A 14,274-nucleotide genomic window follows, 5' to 3' on the forward strand; every position below is an offset into this window, starting at 1 on the left:
TGTACTGAGATAAGAGTTCAGAGATATTAACCTTGGACTTTTTTGCTCCTAAAATTATTTTATAGTTTTCCACTGTTGGATAATGGCATTCACTGTTTGATGAGGGCAGATGTTGCCTGCAAAGAAATAATTCAAGTAATTTAATTGAAGGACTGAATGAATTTTTAAGTTCATACCTGGTAAAAGTCTGAAAGCACAGTATTATGGATTTGTATGAACCAAGTCTCTGACAGAGAAATGGTTTTTGGTTTCAAATTAGGAACGTGACCGTGACCGGGACTAGGGTTTAGGCTTTATAAAAAGTAAGTATAAAGTAGGGAGCAAAACACTCTGACTCCTGGGCATTTCCCCACCTCCAGGAGGGCAATCAAAGAAGCTTTTCCAGGGCTGGGAGAGAGGAATCAGAGAAAGAAGAGGAGAGAAAGAAACTAAAGTATCTGAATGGGGTTACTAGAACCCAGCCCCTAGGGGAGCAATCAGACCCGCAAGGATGGGCAAGTTGGCCGAGCCTGGTTCAGTAGTCACAGCAGAGGCCTGTGCCCGACTTTTCACATGGGACCCTCGGAGGACACCCCTGCAGAGAGCCTCACACCACTGTGGGTGGCCTCAGTAGAGCATAAATGATACCATAATGTGTTTGAGTCTCTGGCTCCCCATCATCTGGACAAGATCCCTGAGTTCCTTGGGCCCAGAGTGACAGGCCAGGTGAGTTAAGTGAGGGCAGACACAGGATAACTGGTGGAAGAAGAAAGCAAAAAAAAGTGGGATACTATATTTAAAGCTTCTTTCTTGGACTCTGAATCATTCAAAGAACTGAGCCTCTTTTCAGAGAGATAAAGACATGAAGCACCAAATAAAATCACAAGGCAACTCAGTCCCTAAGTATGGAGACTTGGGATATCTGGAAATACTAGGCTTTGGAGAAAGAGACAAGATTTTAAAGCGAGGCTTGAAAGAGAACCCGACACTACTGATAAGAGCTGAGCAGACCTGGGAGGTGCTGGGGAGGCAGAGTGGTGACGAGGGCAGGGGTATACTGATCTGATCTTGGCTCAGGAAACACCCACAGCCCTTTCTCAGCCACAAGCCAAGGAAGACACGACCCCCAGCAAGGAGAAGAGGGACAGGGGTTGCTTTTAAGAAAAGATAGCCACTTACCTTCAGTGATGTGAAAGCGAGGACCACTATGTACAACCCTACCAGGGATGCCGGGGCTTCCCTGGTGGCTCAGAGGTTAAAGCATCTGCCTTCAATGCAGGAGACCCAGGTTCGATCCCTGGGTTGGGAAGATCCCTTGGAGAAGGAAATGGCAACCCACTCCAGTATTCTTGCCTGGAGAATCCCATGGACGGAGGAGCCTGGTAGGCTTCAGTCTACGGGGTTGCAAAGAGTCAGACACGACTGAGAGACTTCACTTCACAGGGGATGCCAGACATTCAGACGAGGACAAAAATGCACATCCTGCATCCCTGCACTTGGTACCTTGTTCAAAACCTGTCTGAAGCTTATCCCCCATCAGAGGAAGCTCTGCGTACATCATGGCTGAAACTTCCTACAAGGTGGAGTCAGTGGGGGTAAAAAAGGAAGCCACTGATGAAGGAATATGAGGGTTTTACTTAAGACCAAGTCCACCTAGGTAAACCTAGAGGGCTTTTGAAGAGAGAGAAAACAGCATCTATACAGAAACTTTCTGAAAGTGGGCCCATTCAGATGAGAGTAAATGTCTTTATGAGGACCATGGTTAATTCATTAGAGGATATGACTTGAAATTTTGAATGATACTTGGAAATTTTATATCAGGATTTGTTTTCTTTCCAAAATTGACACTTGTTGCCCAGTGAGTCTCCATCCATTAGAATGGCATTCACTGCTTCGGGATAGGCCGATTCAGCTGGAACAAAGAAGGCCATAGAAGGACTGCAAAGGAGTGTGTGCGCATGTGTGCATGTCTATGTGTGCGTGTGTGTGTGTGTAGTCTGTACTTTTAAACTCCAGAGCAGAAAAATTGCCTGAAACACTTCACACACAACAGGTTTGAAGTTTATGGTTATCAGGACGCAGATACAAATAAATGTAATCTTTATTTGTCATTAAACTGGAAAGAGCCACTCTTTTCTACAAATGGTGGAAAAATGTTTCATTCTGAAGGATGAAATTTCATCCTAAGTTACCCCTTTAAGGTAACTCAGATATCTCCAGTTTAAAATCTCATCTCTTTTGGAAGAATAACTGAATATGGCAGGATATGCCACCCCCAAATATGCCACATAGACATTAGGACTATTCTGAGCTAAAGGCAACTGAGATCTATGAGCTCAAAGGAAAGTCATGAAGATATAGCAAGGATCTTGAAAGTTTGAAGCATGAAAGAAAAAAATTTGTAACTGTGCATGGGGATAGATGTTAAGTGAACTTACAGTGATGATCATTTTGCAGTACATACAAATATTGTAATCATTGCTTTGTACTTATGAAACTAAGATGTCAGTTATTTTTCCAGTAGTTATGTACAGATGTGGGAGTTGGACCATAAAGAAAGCTGAGCACAGAAGAATTGATGCATTTAAATTGTGGTGCTGGAGAAGACTCTTGAGAGTCCCTTGGAATGCAAGGAGATCAAACCAGTTAGTCCCAAAGAAATCAACCTTGAATGTTTGTTGGAAGGACTAATGCTAAAGCTGAAGCTCCAGTACTTTGGCCACTTGAAGCTCCAAAGAACCAGCTCATTGGTGAAGACCCTGATGCTGGGAAAGATTGAAGGCAGGAGGAGAAGGGGGTGACAGAGGATGAAACGGTTAGAAGGCATCATCAACTCAATGGACATGAGTTTGAGCAAACTCCAGGAGATGGTGAAAGACAGGGAAGCCTGGCATGCTGCAGTCCATGGGGTCACAAAGAGTCAGATGTGATGGAGTGGCTGAACAACAACATACCTCAAAAAAAATATTTTTAATGCTATTTGTCTATGAAATAGTTTCTTCTTTAAAAAGAAAAAGAAAGGAAAAAAACAAAACAAAAGCTCCCTGCCCTCTTCCTACCTGCTGACAAGCAGGACATAAATTTACCCAAGTGTCCCTCCTCCCCTCTCTATGAGGAAGGACAAACGCTAGTTCACTGGACACATCAGACCCTGCCAGCCTGGAGGAGTCACCAGGGGCATCCACGCGCCAACTTCACTCCCAAGCCTCTGTCTCTCATTAGTTTCTCGTGTACTTGCCGGCCTACAATTTGCCACCTCTAGAGATTCTAGGTCCTTCTTCTTTTTCTTGTCATTTCTCTAAAGTTATTGCTCCTTTGCTAAGATATTACATAAACTAAAGTTCTAATCAAACCTGTGAGTTTCTCATCTCTGGGGTCTTCCATGTGTTACATGTATGGTATACACATTAATAAACTTGTTTTCTCTTGTTAATCTGTCTTTTGTTATAAGGTCCCCACTGAGAATTTAGAAGGATAGCAGGAAAATTATGTTTTTTCCTCCATACATAAACAATGCAAAATTCAAATTTAGTTCATTCAAAGTCAAACTCCGTATCTAGGCTTTTCAAAGCCCTCTGCCCCAGGGCTGTGCTCTGCAGACAGGGGGCAGGTTCATGGGCAGCACTGTGCTCTGGAGAGGAGTGTCTGACCTACCTGCAGACCTGCCAACTTCTGCCCCTTGCTGGCCCAAGATGACATCTTGCTCAGCTAAGGTGTCTTATTCTCTGCTGTGTGCACCGCTAGCCATCCACTTCTTGGAGCCCCTGCTCTGTGGTCCTTCCACCACCTGCTTGGAAACCTATGGTACTTGCCCTGGCCTCCCTCCATGAGGGCTGTGGAATCTAGTCCTGCCCCAGGAATGCCCTCTGAACTGCTACATCCTGCGTGGAGGCATGTGGCTTCTGGATCTTGTCCAGGACACACATAACCCTAGAAAATTCACAGAAAACCACAACCTCGGGCTATTTTTCTGCATAAACACCCCACCCCAACATTGCTACTCTATTGTTAGTGTGGGGCATTCTGTAAGGTGGTGTCCTTCTAAATTTCCAGACAGACAATAGTGCTTGAGCATCCACAGCTCTATGAATTTCAAGTTGAGGTTCTTTATCCCAACCTGTTTCCATTCACAGAATTTGAGAATCCTGTGTTCCTCGGTCTTTTCTCCAAGCTCCTTCTCTCAAGCCACGAAGGACTTTTATTGCCTTTTGTGTGACAGGAAATTGCCATGACATTTCGTCCTAAAACCTATGGTTTATATTAAAAACTCTAAACTTAGCCCTCCATGCTCTGAGTCTAGAGATTTAAAGAGAGTGTTTTGAAAGATGAAAACGAAACAGTGCAAAACCCTGTTCTACCCCAGTGGCTGGCCTTCGTAACTGGTGTGTGGACACTGAGCCCATTCACTCTCTAGTCCTTTCCTGACCTACCCTGCCCATCTCTCTGGTCTGGGCGCCCTGGATGCCTGAAGGTCCCCATGGTACTGGCGCCCTGGATGCCTGAAGGTCCCCATGGTACTGGCTCTGGCCGGGTTCAGCCATAGGGTGACACGAACAGGAAATGGGAGAAGTCTGAGTATTTCTCTCCGCTTCTGCAACACCTCTGGCAGGAGTTGCCTTATTGCACTGTGGAGCCAGGTTCCTACCCTGACCATCACCTCTCTTTGTCCCTCTAGTCTGGCTGATGTTGCTCATCTCTGGGTGACTTCATCATCTAGCCTTGGCTTCTCACTTACTCCATTTCCTGTGGACCCAATTACCTAAGTCAATTTTTTTTTCTACTGTAAGATCTTAAAAGGGTTTCTGTTTTCCTGTTTAGAACCTCACTGCACACCTGGCTTTCAAGACTCTTGCTTCTGAAATGGGCTTCAAGATTGAACAATGACTTTGCATTCCAAAAAAACCACAAAAACTTAATCCTTCTCAAGGAAATGAAGACTAAATTAGAGGGAAAGCCATAGGCAAAGAGCACAGAAATAAATAACACATTAATATATTTCAAAATATCTCACCACCAAAGCATCCACAGTTATTAAATTCATTGTATTGTTACTTGAATAGACGTTTTTTGCTGCCCTTATGTAATCTTGGGGCAAAGTTCTCAGGCGTTTCATTAATCATGTGATCTTTCTGGATCCTACACATTGTCTCTTACCTCTTTCTTAAAGATTGTACTCCATTCAATATCAAGTCACACAACCTACTCAGATTAATGAAGTGGTGGCAAATATGCTCAGTTGTAATAAAATCAGTTTTATACACTGGCCAAAGTGTGGATGCAGGAAAGAGTCTGAGCATATCAGTGTATAATGACTGGTAAAGACAGGTCCAACAAAAATACGAAAATGTGCAAATCCAAATGGGCAGACCTAGAGATCACACAGATCAAGTATCTATGGGGCCAGACCAGTAACATAAATGGAGAAGGAGATCCTGTGTGTTACAGAAGGGAGGAGGGTACCTGGAAACTAGAAAGGAATATGTTACTGAGTGGAGAGGTGGTCTCTGCCCAGCTCCAGTGACTGCCGTGTGAGAATGAGGACTCCTTGCTGTGAAATGTTACAATATTTGAAGAGAAGCTAGGAATCAAGGTTGTATGTGAAAATTTCATGATTTGTAAAATAATATCAACTAACTAAAAAAAAATTAACTGTTTTGCAAATTTAACAAAACATATCTTGGATTAGATAGAACTCCAATTCACCAGTTAGCAATCTCTGTCCTAGAGATATTATACTTTGGAGCAGTACATACTATGTTTTCAAATAATCTACCTCAACTCAATAATATTTGTGGATGTTTTAGTTACCTTCATAAAGTGATCTATTCTTTTGAGTATTTTCATCACATGAAATATACATTCTTTGAAAAGTGAAAGTGTTGGTTGCTCAGTCAGGCTCTTTGTGACCCCATGGACTGTAGCCTGCCAGGCTCCTCTGACCATGGAATTCTTCAGGCAAGAATACTGGAGTGGGTAGCCATTCCCTTCTCCAGAGGAGCTTCCTGACCCAGGAATCCAACCTGGGTCTCCTGTATTGCAGGCAGATACTTTAGTGTCTGAGCCATGCGGGGATACATTCTTTAGTGGAAAGCCAAATTAAAAAAAAGGCCAAAATAATAATAACATGAATACCTTTAATAAACAGAGAAAAAAATAGGAAAAATGAGTTTGGGTTTATTTTTTTCTCTCCCACTTTCACTACCACCAAAGACATTTGTTGGATGGATATTCTAGTAGGTAGGAGGTCTGGGCTGCAGTCCATGAAGTCTCGAAGAGTCGGACACGACTGAGGGACTTCACTTTCACTTTTCACTTTCATGCATTGGAGAAGGAAATGGCAACCCACTCCAGTGTTCTTGCCTGGAGAATCTCAGGGACCGGGGAGCCTGGTGGGCTGCCGTGTATGGGGTCACACAGAGTCAGACACGACTGAAGCAACTTAGCAGCAGCAGCAGCAGCAGCAGCAGGAGGTCTGTAGGTGTGGGGAAAGGAAGTCCTGACTCCACCCAAAGGAAGGAATGTGGAAGAGCAGAGCTTGGTTTATTGATTCATGTGTCAAAGAAACTTGCTGCTATTTAGCTGCTCAGTCGTGTCTGACTCTTAGCGACACCATGGACTGTAGCCTTCCAGGCTTCTCTGTTCATAGGACTTTCCAGACAAGAATACTGGGGTGTGTTGCCATTTCCTTCTCCAGGGGATCTTCTCAACCCAGGGATCAAACCCGAGTCTCCTGCATTGCAGGTGGATTCTTCACCATCTGAGCCACTGGAGAGAACCTGGGGCATCTCTAACACTGGTTGAATTAATTGTAATCTCTTCAACTCTGCATTTAAAGCAATATAACCCCCAGACTTCCCTTTACCCTCAGACGGTAAAGAATCTTCCTGCTGATGCAGGAGGCCCAGGTTATATCCCTAGGGATGATCCCCTGGATAAAGGCGTGGCAACCCACTCCAGTATTCTTAACTGGAGAATTCCTTGGACAGAGAGGAGCCTGGTGGACTGCAGTCGCAAAGAGTCAGACATGACTGAGCACATGCTTCAAGCCCTACACTACCTCTCAGATCTTATCTCTTGGTGTTCCAAGAACACATTATCATGCTTTTCCACCTCTGTATTTGTAGATCCAGCATTCTTCACCTCAGTTAGTAGAAAGCCTACTTGAACTTTAAAATTCAAATGCTACCTCACCCAAAAGTCTTCTGGTAATGTTTTTTTTTTTCCTTTCTTTTGACTTTACATAGAACTTCTCATTTGTGTGTTGACATTTATATTCTGCTTTGAAATACAGACTCGAGTTCTTGTCTTACCCCTGTCAGACTACTAGGACATTTAGAACATCAACTATATCTTATTTTTGATCATCTGGAGGGCGCAACATCAAGCTTTGCACAAGTTAGGCACTGGAGAGGGCTGTCCTGTGTTGTTAAGAAGACAAGTTCTCCATCTAGTGGTAGAACTAAAAAGCTGCATGCAACTTTTGCCTTCTTTAAATTATTTTACCAAAAAAGACTGATTCATGGATACTACAGCTTGCTTCTTTATTCTCTGTTGAGGAATGCACGATATTACTTCTTAGGGAGACATGGAACTCTCTCATAGCATTTTTTGATCAAAACCCTTTGCCCAAGAAACTCCTCTGGATGATGAAAGATGCTACAAACCTATCAGTTCAGTTCAGTCGCTCAGTTGTGTCCAACTCTTTGGACCCCATGAACCGCAGCACGCCAGGCCTCCCTGTCCATCACCAACTCCCGGAGTTCACCCAAACTCATGTGCATTGAGTCGGTGATGCCATCTAGCCATCTCATCCTCTGTCGTCCCCTTCTCCTCCTGCCCCCAATCCCTCCCAACATCAGGGTCTTTTCCAATGAGTCAACTCTTCACATGAGGTGGCCAAAGTACTGGAGTTTCAGTGTCAGCATCAGTCCTTCCAATGAACACCCAGGACTGATCTCCTTTAGGATGGACTGGTTGGATCTCCTTGCAGTCCAAGGGACTCTCAAGAGTCTTCTCCAGCACCACAGTTCAAAAGCATCAATTCTTCAGTGCTCAGCTTTCTTCGAAGTCCAACTCTCACATCCATACATGACCACTGGAAAAACCATAGCCTTGACTGGACGGATCTTGTTGGCAAAGTAATATCTCTGCTTTTTAATATACTATCTAGGTTGGTCATAACTTTCTTTCCAAGGAGTAAGCATCTTTTAATTTCATGGCTGCAATCACCATCTGCAGGGTATTTTGGAGCCCCCCAAAATAAAGTCTGCCACTGTTTCCACTGTTTCCCCATCTATTTCCCATGAAGTGATGGGACCAGATGCCATGATCTTCGTTTTCTGAATGTTGAGCTTTAAGCCAACTTTTTCACTCTACACTTTCATCAAGAGGCTTTTTAGTTCCTCTTCACTTTCTGCCATAAGGGTGGTGTCATCTGCATATCTGAGGTTATCGATATTTCTCCCAGCAATCTTGATTCCAGCTTGTGCTTCTTCCAGCCCAGCGTTTCTCATGATGTACTATGCATATAAGTTAAATAAGCAGGGTGACAATATACAGCCTTGACATACTCCTTTTCCTATTTGGAACCAGTCTGTTGTTCTATGTCCAGTTCTAACTGTTGCTTCCTGACCTGCATATAGGTTTCATGTAAATAGGTAAGTTTCCTTTATCAGGCTTAGATAAGTGTCACGATTGCTTTCTCACCCATGACATAAATATCTTAGAATAAATGCAGATGTTCTCTGATTCTTCTAGTTTAGCAAACCCATATTTGTGGAATTTGTGAACTAAAGGACTCTTTACAAGAGTTGCTTCTCACTATTAATACTCATGGGCAAGTCCAGAAAAGCTAAGCTTAACACTGAAATGTAGGTTTTTAACAGAAGTTCTTAGAGTAGGATTTCTGGTAGATCAGGACCTACCCAATGCTCTAGAGATCTTATCTGACAGAATATTGAACTGATGGCTGCTTTCACATTCCACTTTTTTCTTACTCTCTTTCCCCCAGGCTTGAAAGGATTTCAAAGGGAGAACAGCCCTCATCAGTGATGGGGTCCCTGCAGGATGATCTCAAGACAACCTGAGGAAATGTTTGGTAACTCAGAACAGTTTGGAGACCCTATTTTAGTATTGGGTATCTTTTTTTTTAAATTGGCTTTCTAAAAATAAAGAAAAAAAGAAAGTTCAAATGGTTTTGACATGAGGGCTAAAGTAAAATATAATGATAATGCTTTCATAAGATTAATTTTTAAATGTCATCTATGTTATTTTGTGTACAGTATTCTAGTTCTGTTCCTAAGTACAAATAGCCAGCATTTGACTAAAATCTTTATGATATGATGATAGACTAAAAAACTTGGCCACAATACTTTGCAGCTCTTCACATCAGTAAGGTGAGAAAAGAAAGTGAGTTGACTGTTGGACTTGCTTTGACCAATAGAATGTGGTAGAAATGGTACTCTACAAGCCCTTAGAGACTCACCTTCAGGGAGCCTTGCAGCTCCTGGCTTTTCCTTCTGGGAATATTGCCCTAAGACCACCATGTAAGGAAACTGGGCTAGCCTATTGAAGAAGAGAGAACAAAGGGAGGAGAACCAACAGCCAGTCCTGTTAGTGAGGCCATCTCGGACCTTCCAGTCCAGCTGACATTCCTGCTGAATGAAGTCCTGTGAGTTAGCCCAGGCGAAACCTCTAGTTTTTGAGGGAGGAGCCCTCAAGAATCCGAGCTATCTTTAGCCCATCACTATATTCCTTTTTAAAAAAAACATTTATTGGAGAATAGTTGCTTTACAATGTTGTGCTAGTTTCTGCTATACAGCAAGGTGAATTAGCTATACTTAACAGCTATAACTTTTAAAAAAAATTTTCCTTCCCATTTAACTCACCACAGAGCATTGAGTTCCCTGTGCTGTATAGTAGGTTCTCATTATTTACCTATTTTATACACAGTATTGTAGATATGTTAATCCCCATCTCCCAATTTATTTCATTCCCGTTGCCCTCCTTGATAGCCCTACATTTGTTCACTAGGTCTGTCTTTATTTTTGCTTTGCAAATAGGTTCATCTATACCATTTTTCTAGATTTCACATACATGCGTTAATACATAGTATTTGTTTTTCTCTTTCTGACTTACTTCACTCTGTATGACCATCTCTAGGTCTATCCAGGTCTCTGCAAAGGGTATAATTTCATTCCTTTTTATGGCTGAGTAATATCATATTCAGAGAAGGCAATGGCACCCCACTCCAGTACTCTTGCCTGGAAAATCCCATGGACTGAGGACCCTGGTAGGCTGCAGTCCATGGGGTCGCTAAGAGTCAGACACGACTGAGTGACTTCACTTTCACTTTTCACTTTCATGCATTGGAGGAGGAAATGGCAACCCACTCCAGTGTTCTTGCCTGGAGAATCCCAGGGATGGCAGGGCCTGGTGGGCTGCCATCTATGGAGTCCCACAGAGTCAGACACGACTGAAGAGACTTAGCAGCAATATCCTATTGTATACATGTACCACACCTTCTTTATTCATTCCTCTGTTGATGGACATTTGGGTTGCTTCCATGTCCTGGCTATTGTAAATAGTGCGGCAATGAACATCAGGGTACATATATCTTTTTGAATTATGGTTTGTTATGTACCCAGGAGTGGGATTGCTGGGTCATATGGTAATTCTATTTTTATCATCACTATATTTCTGTTGCATTCGTCTATTGCTTTGTGACTAGCTATCCTAAGACTTAGTGGTTTAAAAGAGCCTCTGTGCACTGACTTAAAGTTGAACAATTTGGGTTCACTGGACTTAGTAGGATAGTTTCTTGCCTATGGCCAAAAATTTTTGCCAAAAAATTCAAGACAAGTTTTCTCACAAGTCTGGTATCTCACTGACAACTGGAGCATCAAAGACTTGGCCACTGTGACACTGTGATAAAATAAGACTCTTATATTTGGTCTTTGTCCCAGTTTCTGTCACAGAGCTCCTAAAAGTTTTATGATTTCCTGAGTGATGTGGTGAGAGAAGGGTCTTTTGTTAATCATAAGAAGCCCCTTGCAACCATGCTTGAGTTGATGTTAATGAGATGACTGGTGGCCAAAAGTCCCAGGATAGAAGTTGGTCACCAGAGGAACAATGTGACTAGAGGACTAGAACTTTCAGTCTCATCCTCCAGCCTCCATGGAGAGGAGAGAAGCTGGAGACTGAGTTAATCACCAGTAACCAGTGGTTTAATCAATTATATCTATTAAATGGAACCTTCATAAAATGACTAAACTATAGAGTGTTAAGATAATGTCCAGGTAGGTGAATACACCCATGTATCGGCAGGGTGCACACCCCAAATTCATCGGATAGAAGCTCCTGTGTCCAAGACTCTTCCAGACCCCACCCCATGTACCTCTTCCTTTGGCTGTTCATCTGTATCCTTCACAATATCCTTGATAATAAGTCAATAATCATAAGCACAGTGTTTCCCTGAGTTCTGAGCCATTACAGCAACTTATCAAACCCAAGGAGAAGGTTGTGGGAAATCCTGACTGATATCCAAGTTGGACAGAAGTGTGGGTAACCCAGGGACTCACTATCTGCATCTGAAGGTGGAGGGAGCCTCGTGGGACTGATCCCTTAACCTGTAAGCTAACTCTGGATAACTAGTGTCAGAATTGAATTAAACTGTGGGACACCAGTTGATGTCCACAGAGAGCTGGAGAACTGCTTGGTTTGGAAAACCTATACACTTTGTATCATAAGTGCTGTGAGAAGAGTAACAGTTTTCTTTTAGCCAGGCCCCTTTCAGTATCTCCATCTGGGAGGCCGAACCTCTTTCCATGTGATTTGGGGCTCCAAGAGGGCAAAAGTGGAAGCTGCACAGACTTGTAGGACCTGGCCCAGTATCACTTCTGCTGCATTCTAGTTGTCACGACAGGTCACAAAACCAGCCCAGACTCAAGGGAGTAGAAACAGATGCCCGGTCTCCATGCAAGGACAGTAAAGGTTTTGTGGCCATCTTTAATCTATTGCATAGATTAAATCTGGCCATAAATCATTTGCATTTCTCCCTTATGCAAAACACATTTATCTCTTCCAGTACCTCCTGGAGTCTCACCTAGGATGGCAGCTGCTCAAGGTTTAGAATGTCATCACTTGGGTCAGGTCTGGATTTGATGAGGTTGTTTGGGTGTGGCTTTCCTCAGTCTGGAGACCTGTGAGCTAAAAATTCAAGTTATCTGCCTCCATCACCAGCCCCTCCCCACCAACCCCCAATGCTGTGGTGACAGAGGGATAAGATAACAACAGTAGACGCTCTCATTCTCAGCGGGAGGGCACTGAAGGCATGTAGCTGGCATAGGTCCTTAGCAATTCTAAGCTGACTGTACATATGTTACCAGTTTCCCTGGCTCCAGAAAGGACTTGACTGGGGCCTGTTTCTGCTCCCTTTTCCACCACACCCCATCAAATTATCATCACATTACCTTGTCCTCTTTTTTCCCTTATCATTTGAATTGATCCTGTTTGTGAATTTTCTAATGGGTTCACTTTTTCCCTAATCCATTGTTCTTGGCTTTTGGCTCTGCCCTCTGAGAACTTTTTTTCCTTTTCCATGAGAAATGGTTCATCTTTAAGGCTGATTTTTCAGTCTGCTTCTTGCTCATGGAAAGGTGGGTGCCCAGAGGTCTCTTTAAAAAAAAAAAAAATTATTCATTTATTTTTGGCTGCTTCAGGTCTTAGTTGTGGCACACAGGCTTCTCTCTAGTGGTGGTGTGAGGACTCCAGAGAGCATGGGGTCTGTAGCTGAGGTGAACGGGTTTAGTCACCTTGTGGCATGTGGGATCTTAGTTCCCTGACCAGGAACTGAACCCATGTCCCCTGCACTGGAAGGTGAATTAACTACTGGACCACCAGAGATCTCACCAAGTCCCAGAGATTTCTGACTCTTCATTTTGAATTGTTTTGTTCCTTTAGCCCAAGTGTCTACAAATCCTTTAAAACTCTTGTGGATGTTCTGTATATTAAATTACAATCTGCTCCATTAGGTCAGAGTCACACTCTTGTCCACACCACACCTCTCTTGGGGATGGGTTTTCTCCACTTTGGGCTCTGATGTCTTAAAATAGGTCTTACAGCCACACCCTCAACTTGATCTTGACTAAGATCACATTTTGCTGGCAGTATCCAAAGGCCATTTATTACTTTGAGAATGCTCGGGGTCAGGAGAGTCTGGGATAGAGAAAGAATTTATTTTCCAAACCAGCAAGCCTGAGGTCATATTTTCTCTAAATTCTGCTTGAAAACTGAACTGCTCATTCATTCCTCCTTCCCATATTTTATGACAGGCAGCTAGCTAGAAGAAGCAAGCTAGCCCCTTGAGCATTCTACTTGGAAACTTCCTTTGTCCACACCCACCAGCTCATTAAGAACATCTTCTCTCTTAAATGTAAGCATAGTCATCAGTTTTACCAACTGTTCCCCTTCTTGACAACACAGATGACCATCTTTCCAGCCCTCAGTTTCTCACTGCCTCTGCCACCCTTCCAGCCTTCCTCTGCAGCTCACTCTCAAAATAACCTGTTATATAGGTTTCTCTTACCGCAGCACCCCACTTCCAGGTATTGCTTTCCATTTCAGCTTTCTATTGCCATGTAAATCACCACTCTCAAATATAAGAACTAAATACAATGATTTTTTCTCTTGACTTTGTGGGTTGCCTGCAGGAATGTGATCACATTCCTTTAGGAGCTCACTGGGACTGCATTGTCCAAGAATACGGATTCTCCAGTGTCTCCATGTGGCTTCTCATCACTTTTTGGTCTAGTTCAAGTCACTTTTCAGCAATGGTGGCTAGCTTCCAGAGGGTTCCTAGGGGACAAGCCCCAGTGGGCAGGTGCTTCCCCAGTGTCCTTCTATCATGCTTGCTAATGTCCCAGTGGCCAAAGCAAAGCACAGGATCAAGTCTGGAGTCTACGTGGGAGTGGACTCCAAGGCCATGAACAATGGAAGAGGTGACTGGTTGGGGGTCACTGTCTACCACACTCTTTACGTCTGACCAATCTCTCCCTTGCTTACTCTGCTGAATTTACACTGTGTTCCTTGCTGTTCCCTGACACAGACATCTCTTCCTTGCCTGTTTTTTTTTTTTTTAACCTCTGTCTGGATCATTCTACATCCAGTCTTTAAACCGTTGTTCTTTTATATTCTTCAGGTATCAGCCGAAATGTCACACCTCCCCTCACCTCCCATCCAACCATATTACTATCACATTACCTTGTTCCTTTCTTTCTTGACATTTGAAATAATCTT

The 14,274-nt window shown here is 43.2% G+C and overlaps 1 non-coding gene across 1 annotated transcript; it reads left to right on the forward strand.

Moving 5' to 3' along the window:
* The first annotated feature begins 1,216 nt into the window (after positions 1-1,216).
* TRNASTOP-UCA lies at positions 1,217-1,288 on the forward strand. The gene has a single exon. It is a non-coding gene; the product is annotated as a tRNA-Sec (tRNA).
* The last annotated feature ends 12,986 nt before the right edge of the window (positions 1,289-14,274 follow it).

This window comes from Bison bison, unplaced genomic scaffold (assembly GCF_000754665.1).
Source record: "Bison bison bison isolate TAMUID 2011002044 unplaced genomic scaffold, Bison_UMD1.0 scf7180017864066, whole genome shotgun sequence".
Classification (NCBI taxonomy): Eukaryota; Metazoa; Chordata; class Mammalia; order Artiodactyla; family Bovidae; genus Bison; species Bison bison.